Source organism: Notolepis coatsorum (genome assembly GCF_963971535.1).
Source record: "Notolepis coatsorum genome assembly, chromosome: 9".
NCBI lineage: Eukaryota > Metazoa > Chordata > Actinopteri > Aulopiformes > Paralepididae > Notolepis > Notolepis coatsorum.
The window spans coordinates 139,571,475-139,587,358 of NC_140173.1; positions in this window are offsets into that span (position 1 = coordinate 139,571,475).

Below are 15,884 nucleotides of genomic sequence, written 5' to 3' on the forward strand. Positions count from 1 at the left end.
ACACACACACACACGATTAGGTGTAGCTTCCATCGGGGAGGTCTGCTCGCGAGCCTCCACCATGACGACCGACCTGCCTGCCTGCCTGCCTGCCTGCCTGCCTGCCTGCCTGCCTGCCTGCCTGCCTGCCTGCCTGCCTGCCTGCCTGCCTGCCTGCCTGCCTGCTCTGCCTGCCTGCCTGCCTGCCTGCCTGCCTGCCTGCCTGCCTGCCTGCCTGCCTGCCTGCCTGACTGACTGTCACAAATGTACCTCGTAATGAGAGGCACTTCATTACCAGTGCCGCACTCTGAGAAGCGGGGTCTCCAGACGTACGGAAAAGGGATTCCATACCCCAGAGGCGAGCCTTCCCATACCCAGACATACAAGGTAAATCATTTGCCTGGTATTTCGGGAAGGTTTTCCCGGTTCAATCCCGGCCGGCTCCACCCGGCAGCGCGTCGAAGTGTCCTTGAGCAAGACACTCAAACCCGAAATTGTTCCCGATGGGCAGGTTGGCACCTTGCATGGTCGCCTCCATGTGAGGCAGTGAATGTGAGGTATAAGTTGTAAAGCGCTTTGGATGAAAGCACTATATAAATGCAGCCCATTTACCATTTACATACACATACTATACACATAAACATACACATACTATACATACACATACACATACAGTACACATACATATATAAAAACAGTACACATACACATCCTATACATACACATACACATACACATACAGTACACATAGATATATAAAAACAGTGCACATACACATACTATACACATTCACATACACATTCACATACAGTACACATACACATACACATACTGTACACATACACATACATACAGTACACATACACATACACATGTGTTTGTTGTGTTTTTATTCTAATGTTATTTATCTTGATTTGATTATGTTTTTATTGCTAACCCTTTTTCACACAGGATGTTAGCCTGTACCTTCTGGCAGGGAGACTGCCAATGGAAATTAGCCTTTTGGAAAAAATTGGGTGCATTTACATCTGTAAACTGTTTTATTAATGTACGCTGTCCCCCTTGATCAAATAAAGTAAACCTAAACCTAACCTAAACATGCACATGCACATACACATACACATACACACATACAAATACACATTCTTTTGTAAATATAATCCTCGGAATGTAGATCCACAATGGCTTTTAGTACGTAGGTAGCATAACACCTTTCACTCACTTACTAATCACGTGGTCTGTCAGACTGTCACCCATGTATTGATCATGTCAACTGCCACCCATATATTGATCATATCAACTGTCACCCATGTATTGATCATGTCAACTGTCACCCATGTATTGATCATGTCGATTGCCACCAAATTATTGATCATGTCGATTGCCACCCATTTACTGATTGTGTCAATTGCCACCCAATTACTGATCATGTTAGCCTTTCTTGTCACTGTGCTAATGCTTTCAAAGGAGGCACCAAAGGAATTCAATTTGTAGATTCAGGAAGAAATTTGAGCAACTCAGTTCTAATCTATCCTTGAGTTGTGTTAATTACAGCACCATGAAATGATAGCAAAAAATAGCAATACATTGTCTTATAGGGACTGCTACCTTATAATTTCATTGAGCTGTAATTAACATAACACAAGGATTCAATGTCCCCGGTGACATCACTGGTGGCCATATTCAAACTCATTTACTTTCAATAACTGTCAAATTAAATGAATGTTTCTGGATTAAATGAGAGTTTTTGGATGTGTATGAGATTATGTGCAAAATAAATCAGTATTGTTTTTTGGCGAAGTACCCCTTTAATGAGGCAGGCCATCTTGGGACTTTTGGGCCGGTTATGTGTTCTGTGGTCCATTACTTCACAGACTGTGCTGAATTTACCACTTATTAGCTTGGAGTGGGAGGTCAGGCGTCGGTCTAAAAAATACACTTTTGAAAAACAACCGTTATTAGCTCTCATGGTTGGAAAACTGTTTTGGGCTTTCGGTCCTCTCACCTAAAGCTTGAACCCTGTGGCTCGGGTCGGGTTTAGAAAAATACCATTTCCCGGTTTGGGTCAGGCTTGAGTCATCACTGGTATTATATATAATTACTCTCTCCCAGGAACTAGAGAAGACTGAAACGTGTGATGCCGTCACAGATATAATCATGTCAACATGTATGAATTCACTGTGTTAGACCAGAGGAACAACGTGTATGAATTCACTATGTTAGACCAGAAGAACAACATGTATGAATTCACTGTGTTAGACCAGAGGAACAACATGTATGAATTCACTGTGTTAGACCAGAGGAACAACGTGTATTAATTCACTGTGTTAGACCAGAAGAACAACATGTATGAATTCACTGTGTTAGACCAGAAGAACAACATGTATGAATTCACTGTGTTAGACCAGAGGAACAACATGTATGAATTCACTGTGTTAGACCAGAGGAACAACGTGTATTAATTCACTGTGTTAGACCAGAAGAACAACATGTATGAATTCACTGTGTTAGACCAGAGGAACAACATGTATGAATTCACTGTGTTAGACCAGAGGAACAACGTGTATTAATTCACTGTGTTAGACCAGAGGAACAACATGTATGAATTCACTGTGTTAGACCAGAGGAACAACATGTATGAATTCACTGTGTTAGACCAGAGGAACAACATGTATGAATTCACTGTGTTAGACCAGAGGAACAACATGTATGAATTCACTGTGTTAGACCAGAGGAACAACATGTATGAATTCACTGTGTTAGACCAGAGGAACAACATGTATGAATTCACTGTGTTAGACCAGAAGAACAACATGTATTAATTCACTGTGTTAGACCAGAGGAACAACATGTATGAATTCACTGTGTGAATTAAATTTGTTGATTTCCCCCGTAATTAATTTTTTTCTTTTCAGGTAAAACAAGTCTGTTATAGGTCTGAGCCCTGTTGAGTAGAGTAAGCCTTAAAATGTACGATGAACAACAGAAGACAACAGACAGATGACACAGGGGAATAAATCCCACATCAAAACATTCCGTACGTTCCCCTTAATGCGTTGAGAGCGGAGAGCGCCACGTATGACCTTGCAATACAATAAAAAAGATCTCGTTAATTTGTAATTAGATATTATTTAGATACTGTATACTATACACTATAGCCTATACTGTATACTGTGAAGGGCTACTTTTCCTGCAAATACCATGGCAGGGCAGTGATGGTGGTGGTGATGATGATGATGATAATGACAATTATGATGATGATGATGATGATGATGATGATGATGATGATGATGATGATGATGATGATGATGATGATGATGATGACAACAACGAAGACCACAACAATTTTCTATATTGTTCTAATTTCCCAGACACACTTTCGCATCGACACCGATTCTCAGATGACCTTTCCGCCCAGGGAAAAAAACTTGCAAAAGGACTCTCGAAAAACACCCAACATAATAGATCTATTACACTGTATTCCATGTGCCCCCTAATCTATGCAGCCATTACGCCCTGCGCCCCCCCCCCCCCCTTTCCTATCAGCGGCGCCATATGCTTGAGCCAATCTAAGAAACTCAATTAGGGGCCTTCATTACGAAAACGAGAGGGTTGCACAGAATCGGATACAAATTACGAATTGTCCTCCGAGACACACAATTATCCATCATATTCCTTCAGCCATCTGTTTGCTTCCAGTTGACTCTCCTAATGACTCAGACCGAAGCCAAGTTTCAATTCTGTGCTCCACTGAAAAAAAAATAATTTAAATGCAGAGCGTGCGGAAAAAGCCAAATAGCCGCTCCGCCGGCAGGGAAAGTGCAGTCGTTCAACAATGGAAATCAATGCCCAGGGGAGAGAGAGAGAGAGCCTCTGTCGCAGGTTACAGGCTTTTAAAGAGCGGGCCGTGTAGTCAGAGATTACAGTGATAATTTACAGCTGTTATATGCTGAGAGGCTATTTGAGCAGTACCTCGCCGAGCAACCTAGATGGAGCTCTGATGTTATCCAAACACTGCATCAAGAAAAAGCCCTGTTGCCGGGCGCCCGGAGCAGATCACTCTCCACCTCCTCACCGTGGACCTCAAGGGAAAGCCTTTTTTCTATACATTATACTCTGTGTGCATGTGTGTGTGTGTGTGTGTGTGTGTGTGTGTGTGTGTGTGTGTGTGTGTGTGTGTGTGTGTGTGTGTGTGTGTGTGTGTGTGTGTGTGTCTGTGTGTATGTGCTAAGCAGAGAAGCAAGTTCTACAATCTCAAGGGAAAGCCTTTTTTCTATACATTACGCTGTGTGCGTGTGTGTGTGTGTGTGTGTGTGTGTGTGTGTGTGTGTGTGCTGTGTGTGTGTGTGTGTGTGTGTGTGTGTGTCTGTGTGTATGTGCTAAGCAGAGAAGCAAGTTCTACAATCTCAAGGGAAAGCCTTTTTTCTATACATTACTTTGTGTGCGTGTGTGTGTGTGTGTGTGTGTGTGTGCGTGTGTGTGTGTGTGTGTGTGTGTGTGTGTGTGTGTGTGTGTGTGTGTGAGTGTGTGTGTGTCTGTGTGTATGTGCTAAGCAGAGAAGCAAGTTCTACAATCATTTGATTTTCTATTCAGCGACTAGTTATGTGTGTGAACTAGAATGGATATACTGTAGTTCATGCACTACACAGTATTTTTGACCTCAAGAATCAAAAGCTCTAATTAGTCACGATCCATAATGTTGTACCAAAACATCAGCCCTCGGTATCAAACAAATGATCATTACTCATCCGCTGGAAAAGGCATTTTCCTTTTCTTTTTTTTAAGGTTCATACAAAAGTGGAAATTAAAAGAAAATGCAGAAACTCAGTTTCTTATCGTTTATCGTCTGGGGCTCCGACAGAGACCCACCCCTGTGCATAATAATTTGAGAAATGTATCCCAAACACACACACACACACACACACACACACACACACACACACACACACACACACACACACACACGCACACGCACACGCACACACACACACACACACACACACACACACACCCCCCCCCCCGAGCTCAGCGTGGCCAAGTCCATATGCTCTCAGAAAATGGACGCTCGATGGTCTTTCCCCTGAAACGAAAGCGGTGCCAAGATTGCAGCGACATATAACTGGTTAAAAATCAACAGCCTTTTTTCCCCCCCGATGAGAGCCACACACAGCCACCCGTGACCAGAGCGTGGGGAGGGGTCTGACTGCTGCAGTGACACAAATGAAAAGGCCCACTGTGGCATCATGGACAGAAACAAGGACGGAAGCCGCTTACTAATGAAACAGGGCTTCTGGCCTGAGGCTGATTACATGCGTGTAAAAGTGCACCGCGCTAACTGACGTCCTGGAGGCCGTTTCACCAGACTGTGTAGTCTCACATGCTCACTAGTGGTTAATGGACAACGAGAAGAGCAACAACACTATGCAGTATTTTGAATAGGACATCGTTAAATTATGATCGGTATATAGGCTTCATCGTGTAAAGGACATTATCAAAGCATGTTAAAGAAACCCGCCGACGTTATGGGAAACGTGCTTTACTGTCTTCTCCAGAGTTAGACAAGAATAAGATATAGATACTGCAAAGCTAGCCTAGCTTAGCACAAATTAATGGCAGTGGATACGGACCAGCTAGCCTATAGCTGTTAGCCAAAAACACCTCTCCCCTGGAGTTTAAAGCTAGGCTAGTGGTCCGTATCCGCTTCCATTCTTTTGTGCTATGGTAGGCTAGCTTTGCAGCCAGATAGCTTTCTACTGAACACACAGAGAGGAGATTGATATCTATTTTAATGTCTGACTCTAGAGAATATGGGTATAAGCACGTCCCGTAATTTTGGCATTGGTGTTCTGACGAGTAATCTGGGCGATTGGATCTGAGAGAACCCTGGGATTTGAATCTCTGACTGTAACATCTGAACCGTGCTCTTTTTGGAACAAGGCTTTGCGAGCGGGCCCGGTTTGGATCGCTCCGCGGGGAGAAGCTCTTGGCATGGCGGGCGGGCGTGGGGACGCACAGCCCCAGAAGATGACCCGGCACCGGCAGACACGCTGCCAAAAGCTCCACGCCGCCATGCCAAGCGGTGCATCTGTCAAGCCATGACACATTTTTTTTTAAGCACCTTTCACAGACCGTGGCCAAAAACCCTGTCCTTCTCCCAAAGCCGTTTTGCTCGACACACACACACAGGAAATTACCTTTGGTTTAATACAAATAAATAAATAGTGCAGAAATTCCACACTCACTGATAAAGCGAAAGTAAAAAATGATGTGCCTTGGAAACTGAAAAGAAAAAAACAACGACCAAAAAGCAATGTGCCCCCCCATACAGAGAATATTATTATCAAGATTAAGTATTTTCCAAATGCATCCTAATGGGACATTCATAATTCATGCTGTCAGCGTTTGCCCAGCGCCAATCACTTCTGGGCCTTTTGGCGATGGTGAAGCCCACTGATTGAGACTGCCAGCCTCCATCTATCAGGCACAGGGGACGTTGTGTCGTAGTAGGCGGGGCTTAGTCACGGGAAAGCTTCCGCATGCATGCCTTGTCTTGGCTCATTGGCTGAAGCTCATGTTGAAACAAATAGTCCCCCCGCTCCCCACCCCCACCCCCACCCCCACCCCAAATAATTAAAAATGACATGAGGGCCGACTCGTCAAACGTCCTCCGACAAGAGAGGAGCTCACAGCGCAGCGCCAAGGCACTACTTTTTACATAATAGATTCTACTGATGCCAATTGAGTTGACATGAGCAAGACCTCAGGAGTTGTGCAATAAAAAAGGGTTGTAGCCATTTCAAAGAACTGTGTAGTGTAGAGAGATAGAGATAGAGATAGAGATAGAGATAGAGATAGAGATAGAGATAGAGATAGAGATATGGATGGACATGTAGAGATAGATAGATAGATAGATAGATAGATAGATAGATAGATAGATAGATAGATAGATAGATAGATAGATAGATAGATAGATAGATAGATAGATAGATAGATAGATAGATAGATAGATAGATAGATAGATGGATAGTAATAGTAATAATAATAATAATAATAATAATAATAATAATAATAATAATAATAATAATAATAATAATAATAATAATAATAATAATAATAATAATAATAACTAGACAATTCCGCGTGGGGGAAATTGTGAAAGTGTGGGTGACGCATGTGCACCGCCGGCCAACGGGAGAGGGTCTCTCGCAAGTCTCTATGACAAACGGTTCAAAAGATACAAAAAGGGGGAGGAGCCAAACTATGGGCATGGTCAACATAGATCAATGAAAGAGGACATCCCTACTGAGTACAATGGCACAACCCGCAAGTCTGTACCACAAACTATTACACCATTACACTATTACACTATTACACTAGCACACTATTACACTATTACACTAGCACACTATTACACTATTACACACTATTACACTATTACACTAGCACACTATTACACTATTACACTAGCACACTATTACACACTATTACACTATTACACACTATTACACTATTACACTATTACACACTATTACACTATTACACACTATTACACTATTACACAATATTACACTATTACACTATTACACACTATTACACTATTACATTATTACACACTATTACACTATTACACTATTACACACTATTACACTATTACACACTATTACACTATTACACTATTACACACTATTACACTATTACATTATTACACACTATTACACTATTACACTATTACACACTATTACATTATTACATACTATTACACTATTACACTATTACACAATATTACACTATTACACTATTACACTATTACACACTATTACACTATTACACACTATTACACTATTACACTATTACACACTATTACACTATTACACTATTGCACACTATTACACTATTACACACTATTACACTATTACACTATTACACTATTACACACTATTACACACTATTACACTATTACACACTATTACACTATTACACACTATTACACACTATTACACTATTACACACTATTGTACTATTACACTATTACACACTATTACACTATTACACTATTACACACTATTACACACTATTACACACTATTACACTATTGCACACTATTACACTATTGCACACTATTACACTATTACACACTATTACACTATTACACACTATTACACTATTACACACTATTACACTATTACACACTATTACACACTATTACACTATTACACTATTACACAATATTACACTATTACACTATTACACACTATTACACACTATTACACTATTACACACTATTACACTATTACACACTATTACACTATTACACTATTACACTATTACACATTATTACACTATTACACTATTACACTATTACACACTATTACACACTATTACAATATTACACTATTACACACTATTACACACTATTACACTATTACACACTATTACACTATTAAACTATTACACTATTACACACTTACACTATTACACTAGCACACTATTACACACTATTACACTAGCACACTATTACACACACTATTGTACTGAGTACAATGGCACAACCCGCAAGTCTCTACGACAAACGGTTCAAGAGATAAGGGGGTGTGGCCTAAGGGGGCGTGGTCTAATGATCGGGGGAGTGGTCAACATCGACCAATGAAAGAGGATATCCCTACCGAGTCCAATGGCACAACCCGCAAGTCTCTACGACAAACGGTTCAAGAGATACACTGAGGGGGCGTGGTCCAAGTATCAGGGGAGTGGTCAACATCGACCAATGAAAGAGGATATCCCTACCGAGTCCAATGGCACAATCCGCAAGTCTCTATGACAAACGGTTCAAGAGATACACAACGGGGGGGTGGCCTAAGGGGGCGTGGTCTAAGGATCGGGGGAGTGGTCAACATCGACCAATGAAAGAGGATATCCCTACCGAGTACAATGGCACAACCCGCAAGTCTCTACGACAAACGGTTCAAGAGATACACTAAGGGGGTGTGGCCTAAGGGGTGTGGCCTAATGCTCGGGGGAGTGGTCAACATCGACCAATGAAAGAGGATATCCCTACCGAGTCCAATGGCACAACCCGCAAGTCTCTACGACAAATGGTTCAAGAGATACACTGAGGGGGTGTGGCCTAAGGGGGCGTGTTCTAAGGATCAGGGGAGTGGTCAACATTGACTACATCGAGGACATCCCTACTGAGTACAATGACACAACCCGCAAGACAGAGGGCGCTGTCAAGCAATTCAGTACTGCTACACAGAGGGGCGATTAAGGGTTAAGTCCATGAGAGGTCATTGGCAGGTCAGTTGTAGCCATGGGCCATGAGCCACACACCTGTTACCTAATTAGGCACGAATGACTTGCACTTTCCATACAATGCATTTCAATGAGGGCAGACGCATGCCTGCATTGTCACGATGATTAAAAGCAAACGATAAGAGATGAAGCGTTGTGAAGCGCACATGAGCACTTCAAGGAGTAGGTGAAGGGTTGTGTGCGGTATTGTGGCATTCCGTCGACAATTGTGGCCTTGGTGGCGATCGGAACAGAAGGGGGAAAAAGCTCAAAAATCATTGAATTTTTAGAGTGCGAACACATTGGTGTCTATGGGGAGGAGAACCTTCAAACAAATGGTCATCAGTTTGGACATTTACAGGGGCCAGTTACGAATTGCAGTCTCCCGTAGGTGCTCTTTGAGAGTGGTTTTGAAAGTGGGTAGTTGTAACTGAGGGGTACAGTTCCCTGACTGTATTGAATAAGTATGGTATCATTAAACCACTACTGAGTTATGTACATTACTACTGGCATACAGTACACATGTATATGAGATGAACACCCACACAATAACACGGCTTAACAAGGAAAGTACTGTTTGTAATATTTATTAGAAGAGCATCAAGATTATCTTACATATTATTGAGAATTAGAGTTGCGCTTGTAAGGCGAAGAATGTGCATGAATAGGTCAAGAGCGTAAGTCCATGAGCATATTACGAAGGGGATAATTAATACCACCTGTAGCATAAGAATTATATAAGGTACACTCGTAGGTCAGCTGGAGATACTAGGGGGGTTCCCTCCGGTTGTAAGCCAGCAGGGGAGAGGAATGTTCGGGAGCAAAAGCCTGGATCAACGAGGAATCAATAAGCTCCAGCTACGGGAGGCGGTACATATACTCCCCTCAATCGGCAGACAAAAGCAGCAACTATAATCCAAGTATGCGGGACAGCATGGATGAAAGCCAGCCAGCCTCTTCCTAGAGACGGGCTCGAGTGATGCTCCTCACGGGTAAATCCCACACAGCAGCGGGGTAGACGGTTCTCTGCTCCAGCAGCCACGGTACCAAAGCAATAATCCAGCCGGAAAAGGCTCTGCATTCACCGGTGTAGATTCTCCTGTGCACGGTACTTCACATTAACTATGTTGAACTTGACGTTATTTCACTAAGCTCTGACACTTTTACTATCCTATTCGCACGCGGTTCTAAGTGCTCTATTTAGACGCAAGGTTGCTCACTTCACTTGGTCGTTGACTCGTGATGAAGGCTTTAACATTTGAGGGTAACTAACTGCTGTATCCACCTGCAACGTATTTATACGTAAGATGAATAATCTAGTGCCAACCTCATTTCTGTCTCGTATTACTGCGCAAATCTGGGCATGTTGAGACATGTCTTAGCGGTGACTTTGAACTAGACATTGGGGGTATGGCCGTGGCGCCTAGGGGGTCGCTGTCCAATAGGAGAACGAATATTATGGTCTGGCCTGTACTAGGTAAAGGGATATTCCATGTATATGTATAAAGAATATACAAGGGATATCAGACGATATACAAATATTATACATGGGATCTCAAGCAATAAATATATATATTTGGTTTAATCTGACCATTTGTAACAGCCGCCTCCTAATTAGTCCGCACCTAATTAGATAAGCAGAGACAGATTAACCGTCTTGTCCACTACTCAATGTCCGTTGTGAGGAGTAGGGCAATTCACAAAGTCAGTGGGTCATGGTCGTCAGCAAGGGAATCAGGTAGCCTTGGCAACTCTATCAGCCTCGCCACGGGTTGGGTGTATGTCTGTCCCTGGACGAGCACTTCTGCCGCTCTGACCTTTCCGTCGGCACCAGTGATCACTTTGCTTACGCGGCCGGCCGGCCACGCAGCTCGGGGTTGTGACTGGTCTATGATCACGACGACTGTGTCCACTTTTAAGTTGTCCCCGTCCTTGACCCGCTTCTGACGGGCTGGAAGGGATGGTAGGGGGGTTAGGAGGAAGCGGGCCTGAGACTGCTTTGATCTGTGCTTGGCTGCGCCTCCACCTCCTCCGTCTGTTTCTCTTGTTTGGTCTGTACCCCGTCTGAGGAGGGGCCGGTTCCGGCCGCCCCATCAAGGAGTCGCTTGGGGTGCTGGGTTCGAGGTCAGCTACGTCTGGAGCGCAGCTGAGGGGGGTGGAGTTCGGAACTCCCTCTTGTGCCCACGGTTCTCTCACAGGCCTCTCGCCTAATGTCAATAGCCTCTCAACAGGCTGTACGGGAGAGTGGCCGGTGTCGCTCACCTTTGTGTGTAGGCAGCGTGTAGACGTGGGTTGACTGTCAAGTCCGTAGAGGGGGCCCTGGAGCGTCCACCCCAGTCGGGTCTGAACCGCGACTGGGCATCCTTTGGGTCCGATGTGGGCCGCCTCAATTGGGAGAATGAGGTCCGCGTGGTCGGAGCCTATGAGCAGGGTCGGTGTGGCGCCGTCGATAAGCGGTATAGGTAGTCTGCGTAGGTGCACGTACTTCGCCATCAGCTGTGGGATGGGGTAGGTGTACTGTGATAGGCCTATGTCGTGGCTGGTGAAGACGTTGGTAATACTATACTGCTTCTCGGGCTGGTCCACCGCTGCTATCTTGAAGGAGACATTTTCACCCTTTATGGTCTTCTGGTCTCTTCTAATGGTACATATTGTCATTGTTCCTTTGGCACCCCGCAGACCCAACTGGGCTGCGGCGGAAGCGAGGAGGAGAGTCTTTTCAGACCCATCGTCTAGGACGGCGTAAGTGTCCAGGACCTTGTCCTCGTAGCTCAGGAGCACTCTGACCACTTTGATGAGCACTCGGGGGGTCCCGCTATGCTGGTCTATATGGAGCACTCCTGTTGGTCGGTTGCCTTGGATCGTCTGGGGTGGTGCCGACTCGCGGTCCTCCGAGTAGCACCGTGACTCCCAGTGTCTGCTGTAGCAGTCGGGACACCAGGGGGCGGTCTGGGGGGTCTTCGGTACTGGTGCCACCGCCTCGGCCTGGTACATTACCGTGATGGGCCCACTTTGTTGTCCTGGCGGACGCCTGTTGATGTCATGCAGGACCTCCAAGTGGGCGCTGCCGCACCTGCTGCACTTCTTCTTCAAGCGGCACTCAGCTGCCATATGGCTGCGCGCACAGCGGAAGCAGCGGCGGTGGTCTTTGATCCACTGACTCACCTCGTCCGTGGTCAGCTTCTTGAAAGGGTCGCATTGATACAGCCGATGTTCCCCTTCACAGTACTGGCATTCAATCTTCCACTCCTCTTTCGTCGAGGGGGTGTTGTGGTTCTTGTGCTGCGGTACTGATTCGGCTTGGTGCATAACGGTCACCGACCGGCGGTTATCATTTGATCCCCGAGGTCCTGGTCTTGGGCTTGGTCCACTCCACACGAACGTGTCCAGTCGTAGGCTGCTGACTTCTCTCGCGAGGAAGTCAGATAAGTCTAGGAGGGATGCCTCTGGGCCGTTGGGGTCGCGGTGGTCTCTCTGCCGCCGAAAACGCTCTTGTCGGGCGGGAGGGAGCTTCTCTAATATCCTTTTCAACATTAGAGTTAGCGTACAGTTCATATATCCCTTTTTCCTTTTGGGACCCCAGCATCCCTACCAGGGACTGTACCTTGATAGAGAGGTCATCCAATGCTCTGTTGTCTCTGGCTGGGGGGAGGCGGTCGATATCTCTTATTTCCTGTATCACGTAGTCCCATATGCGTCCATAACGCTGGTCGAGGGCTACTAGAGCCGCGGTGTATGGGGTACTTGAGTTGGAATATGCCAGCGCTATATTATGCGCTCTGGGCACCTTCAGGTGCTTGAGGAGGATAGCATATTTGTACGTCTCATCGGGGACGTCGGACATCATAGTCTCTAAGCACATCCGTAGCTCCGTGTACTGTGCTCTGTCCTCGCGTGTAAAATCCGGGAACGTCGGTGTGCCAAGGTACGATGCCATGGATGGCTGGCACATCGGTGAGCGTTGGGGGAGAGGCCTCCTGGGCGAGTCTCCCCGTACGTGTTGTCGTGGGTTGGTACTTGGTGGGTACCAAGGCCCGGGTACCCAGGTGCTGTTCCTCGGGGCTGGCGGTGCGTCAAACTCACCCTTGAGTTGAGTCGGGGGTCTGTAACGCAGGGCCTCGGGGCTGACGTCGGGGCTGTACTGGGCCTCCTGGTCCAGAGTACGTTGCTGCTGGTCGGCTTGACATTCCTCCTCTTCCTCTTCCTCTTCCTCTGCTAGGTCCTGGAGTCTTCTAGTCAGTCTCTCGGCGACGTAGGCCGGTTCTTCCCGGTTGCTGGGTCTCGTATGGACCGGTCGGGGAGGGGGTTCGGAGACGTGGACAGGATCCTCCTGTTGGCGGGGTCCCGGGTCGCTTGGTCGGGTAGGGGAATGTGCCCTAGACCCTTGTCGTGATGATCTCCGGGAGCTCCGTGCGGAGAGAGGGGGTGTCGCCATGGCGATCAATTGTTCTACCATCTGCGCCTGCAGCCGGTCGCGCTCTGCTTCGCGCTGGGCATGGGCGGCGTCGCGCTGTGCTTTGCGGTGGGCATTGGCGGCGTCGCGCTGTGCATTGGCGGCGGCGTGCTGCGCATCGGCGCGGCCTCTTTCAATGTTCTCTTCCGTCTGAAGGCGTCTGGTCTCCAGTCTTATGCGGTCGTCTTCACTCCTTTGTTGCGCCTGGAAGCGCTCTCGCTCGGTTGCAGCGTGTTCGCGCTCACTGAGGGCTTGCGCTTGGAGTTGCGCGTGAAAGCGCTCTCGTTGGTCTGCAGCTTGTTCGCGCTCGCTCGTCTGTTGCGCTTGGAGTCGATCGCGTTCACCCTGAAGTCGATCGCGTTCGGTGGAGGCTGCCAGGGTGGCGATGAATGCCTGCGCCAGCATCTTGTCCGCTTCGCTGGGGGAAGACACCGACGGAGGTGATCGGCTTCTGGCAGTGCTCATTGGAGATCTGTTCTCTGGGCGCGCCTCGAGGTCCGTCTCCTGGGCGCGCTTCTCTTCTGGTAGTGGGTCGGGTTCTGTCCCTGGAGCGCTTTCTTTATCCTGGAGCTCTCCTGGGACCGTCCCGTTGACGTTGTCTGGGGGTATAGTCATGTCATGTCCCCCCTGGTCCCCCCCGTGGGCTTGGTCAGTTTCGTTAGAACCCACTGGGGTCTCTACTGGCAGGGTCGCCTGGTCGGTAGGTTTTGACATGCTTTGACTATCCGCTTTATTTATTTTATCCGCAGTTAACGTCTGTATAAAGCTAGGTAGTAGACTGGCAGCGTAGTCCTCTAGGTAAGGAGGTGGCTGCCGTCTGCGCTGCGGGCGATCTAGCTTAGGAGAACCGTTTGTGGAGTGTTCATCGCTGGCCATGTCAATATTAATATTATATTAATATTACGCTAATTACCCTCCGGCTCGAAGGACCAATTGTAACTGAGGGGTACAATTCCCTGACTGTATTGAATAAGTATGGTATCATTAAACCACTACTGAGTTATGTACATTACTACTGGCATACAGTACACATGTATATGAGATGAACACCCACACAATAACACGGCTTAACAAGGAAAGTACTGTTTGTAATATTTATTAGAAGAGCATCAAGATTATCTTACATATTATTGAGAATTAGAGTTGCGCTTGTACGGCGAAGAATGTGCATGAATAGGTCAAGAGCGTAAGTCCATGAGCATATTACGAAGGGGATAATTAATACCACCTGTAGCATAAGAATTATATAAGGTACACTCGTAGGTCAGCTGGAGATACTAGGGGGGTTCCCTCCGGTTGTAAGCCAGCAGGGGAGAGGAATGTTCGGGAGCAAAAGCCTGGATCAACGAGGAATCAATAAGCTCCAGCTACGGGAGGCGGTACATATACTCCCCTCAATCGGCAGACAAAAGCAGCAACTATAATCCAAGTATGCGGGACAGCATGGATGAAAGCCAGCCAGCCTCTTCCTAGAGACGGGCTCGAGTGATGCTCCTCACGGGTAAATCCCACACAGCAGCGGGGTAGACGGTTCTCTGCTCCAGCAGCCACGGTACCAAAGCAATAATCCAGCCGGAAAAGGCTCTGCATTCACCGGTGTAGATTCTCCTGTGCACGGTACTTCACATTAACTATGTTGAACTTGATGTTATTTCACTAAGCTCTGACACTTTTACTATCCTATTCGCACGCGGTTCTAAGTGCTCTATTTAGACGCAAGGTTGCTCACTTCACTTGGTCGTTGACTCGTGATGAAGGCTTTAACGTTTGAGGGTAACTAACTGCTGTATCCACCTGCAACGTATTTATACGTAAAATGAATAATCTAGTGCCAACCTCATTTCTGTCTCGTATTACTGCGCAAATCTGGGCATGTTGAGACATGTCTTAGCGGTGACTTTGAACTAGACATTGGGGGTATGGCCGTGGCGCCTAGGGGGTCGCTGTCCAATAGGAGAACGAATATTATGGTCTGGCCTGTACTAGGTAAAGGGATATTCCGTGTATATGTACAAAGAATATACAAGGGATATCAGACGATATACAAATATTATACATGGGATCTCAAGCAATAAATATATATATTCGGTTTAATCTGACCCTTTGTAACAGTAGTGATTCACATTCCTTTACAGCTTTGGGTAGGGCATTCCACATTGATGTG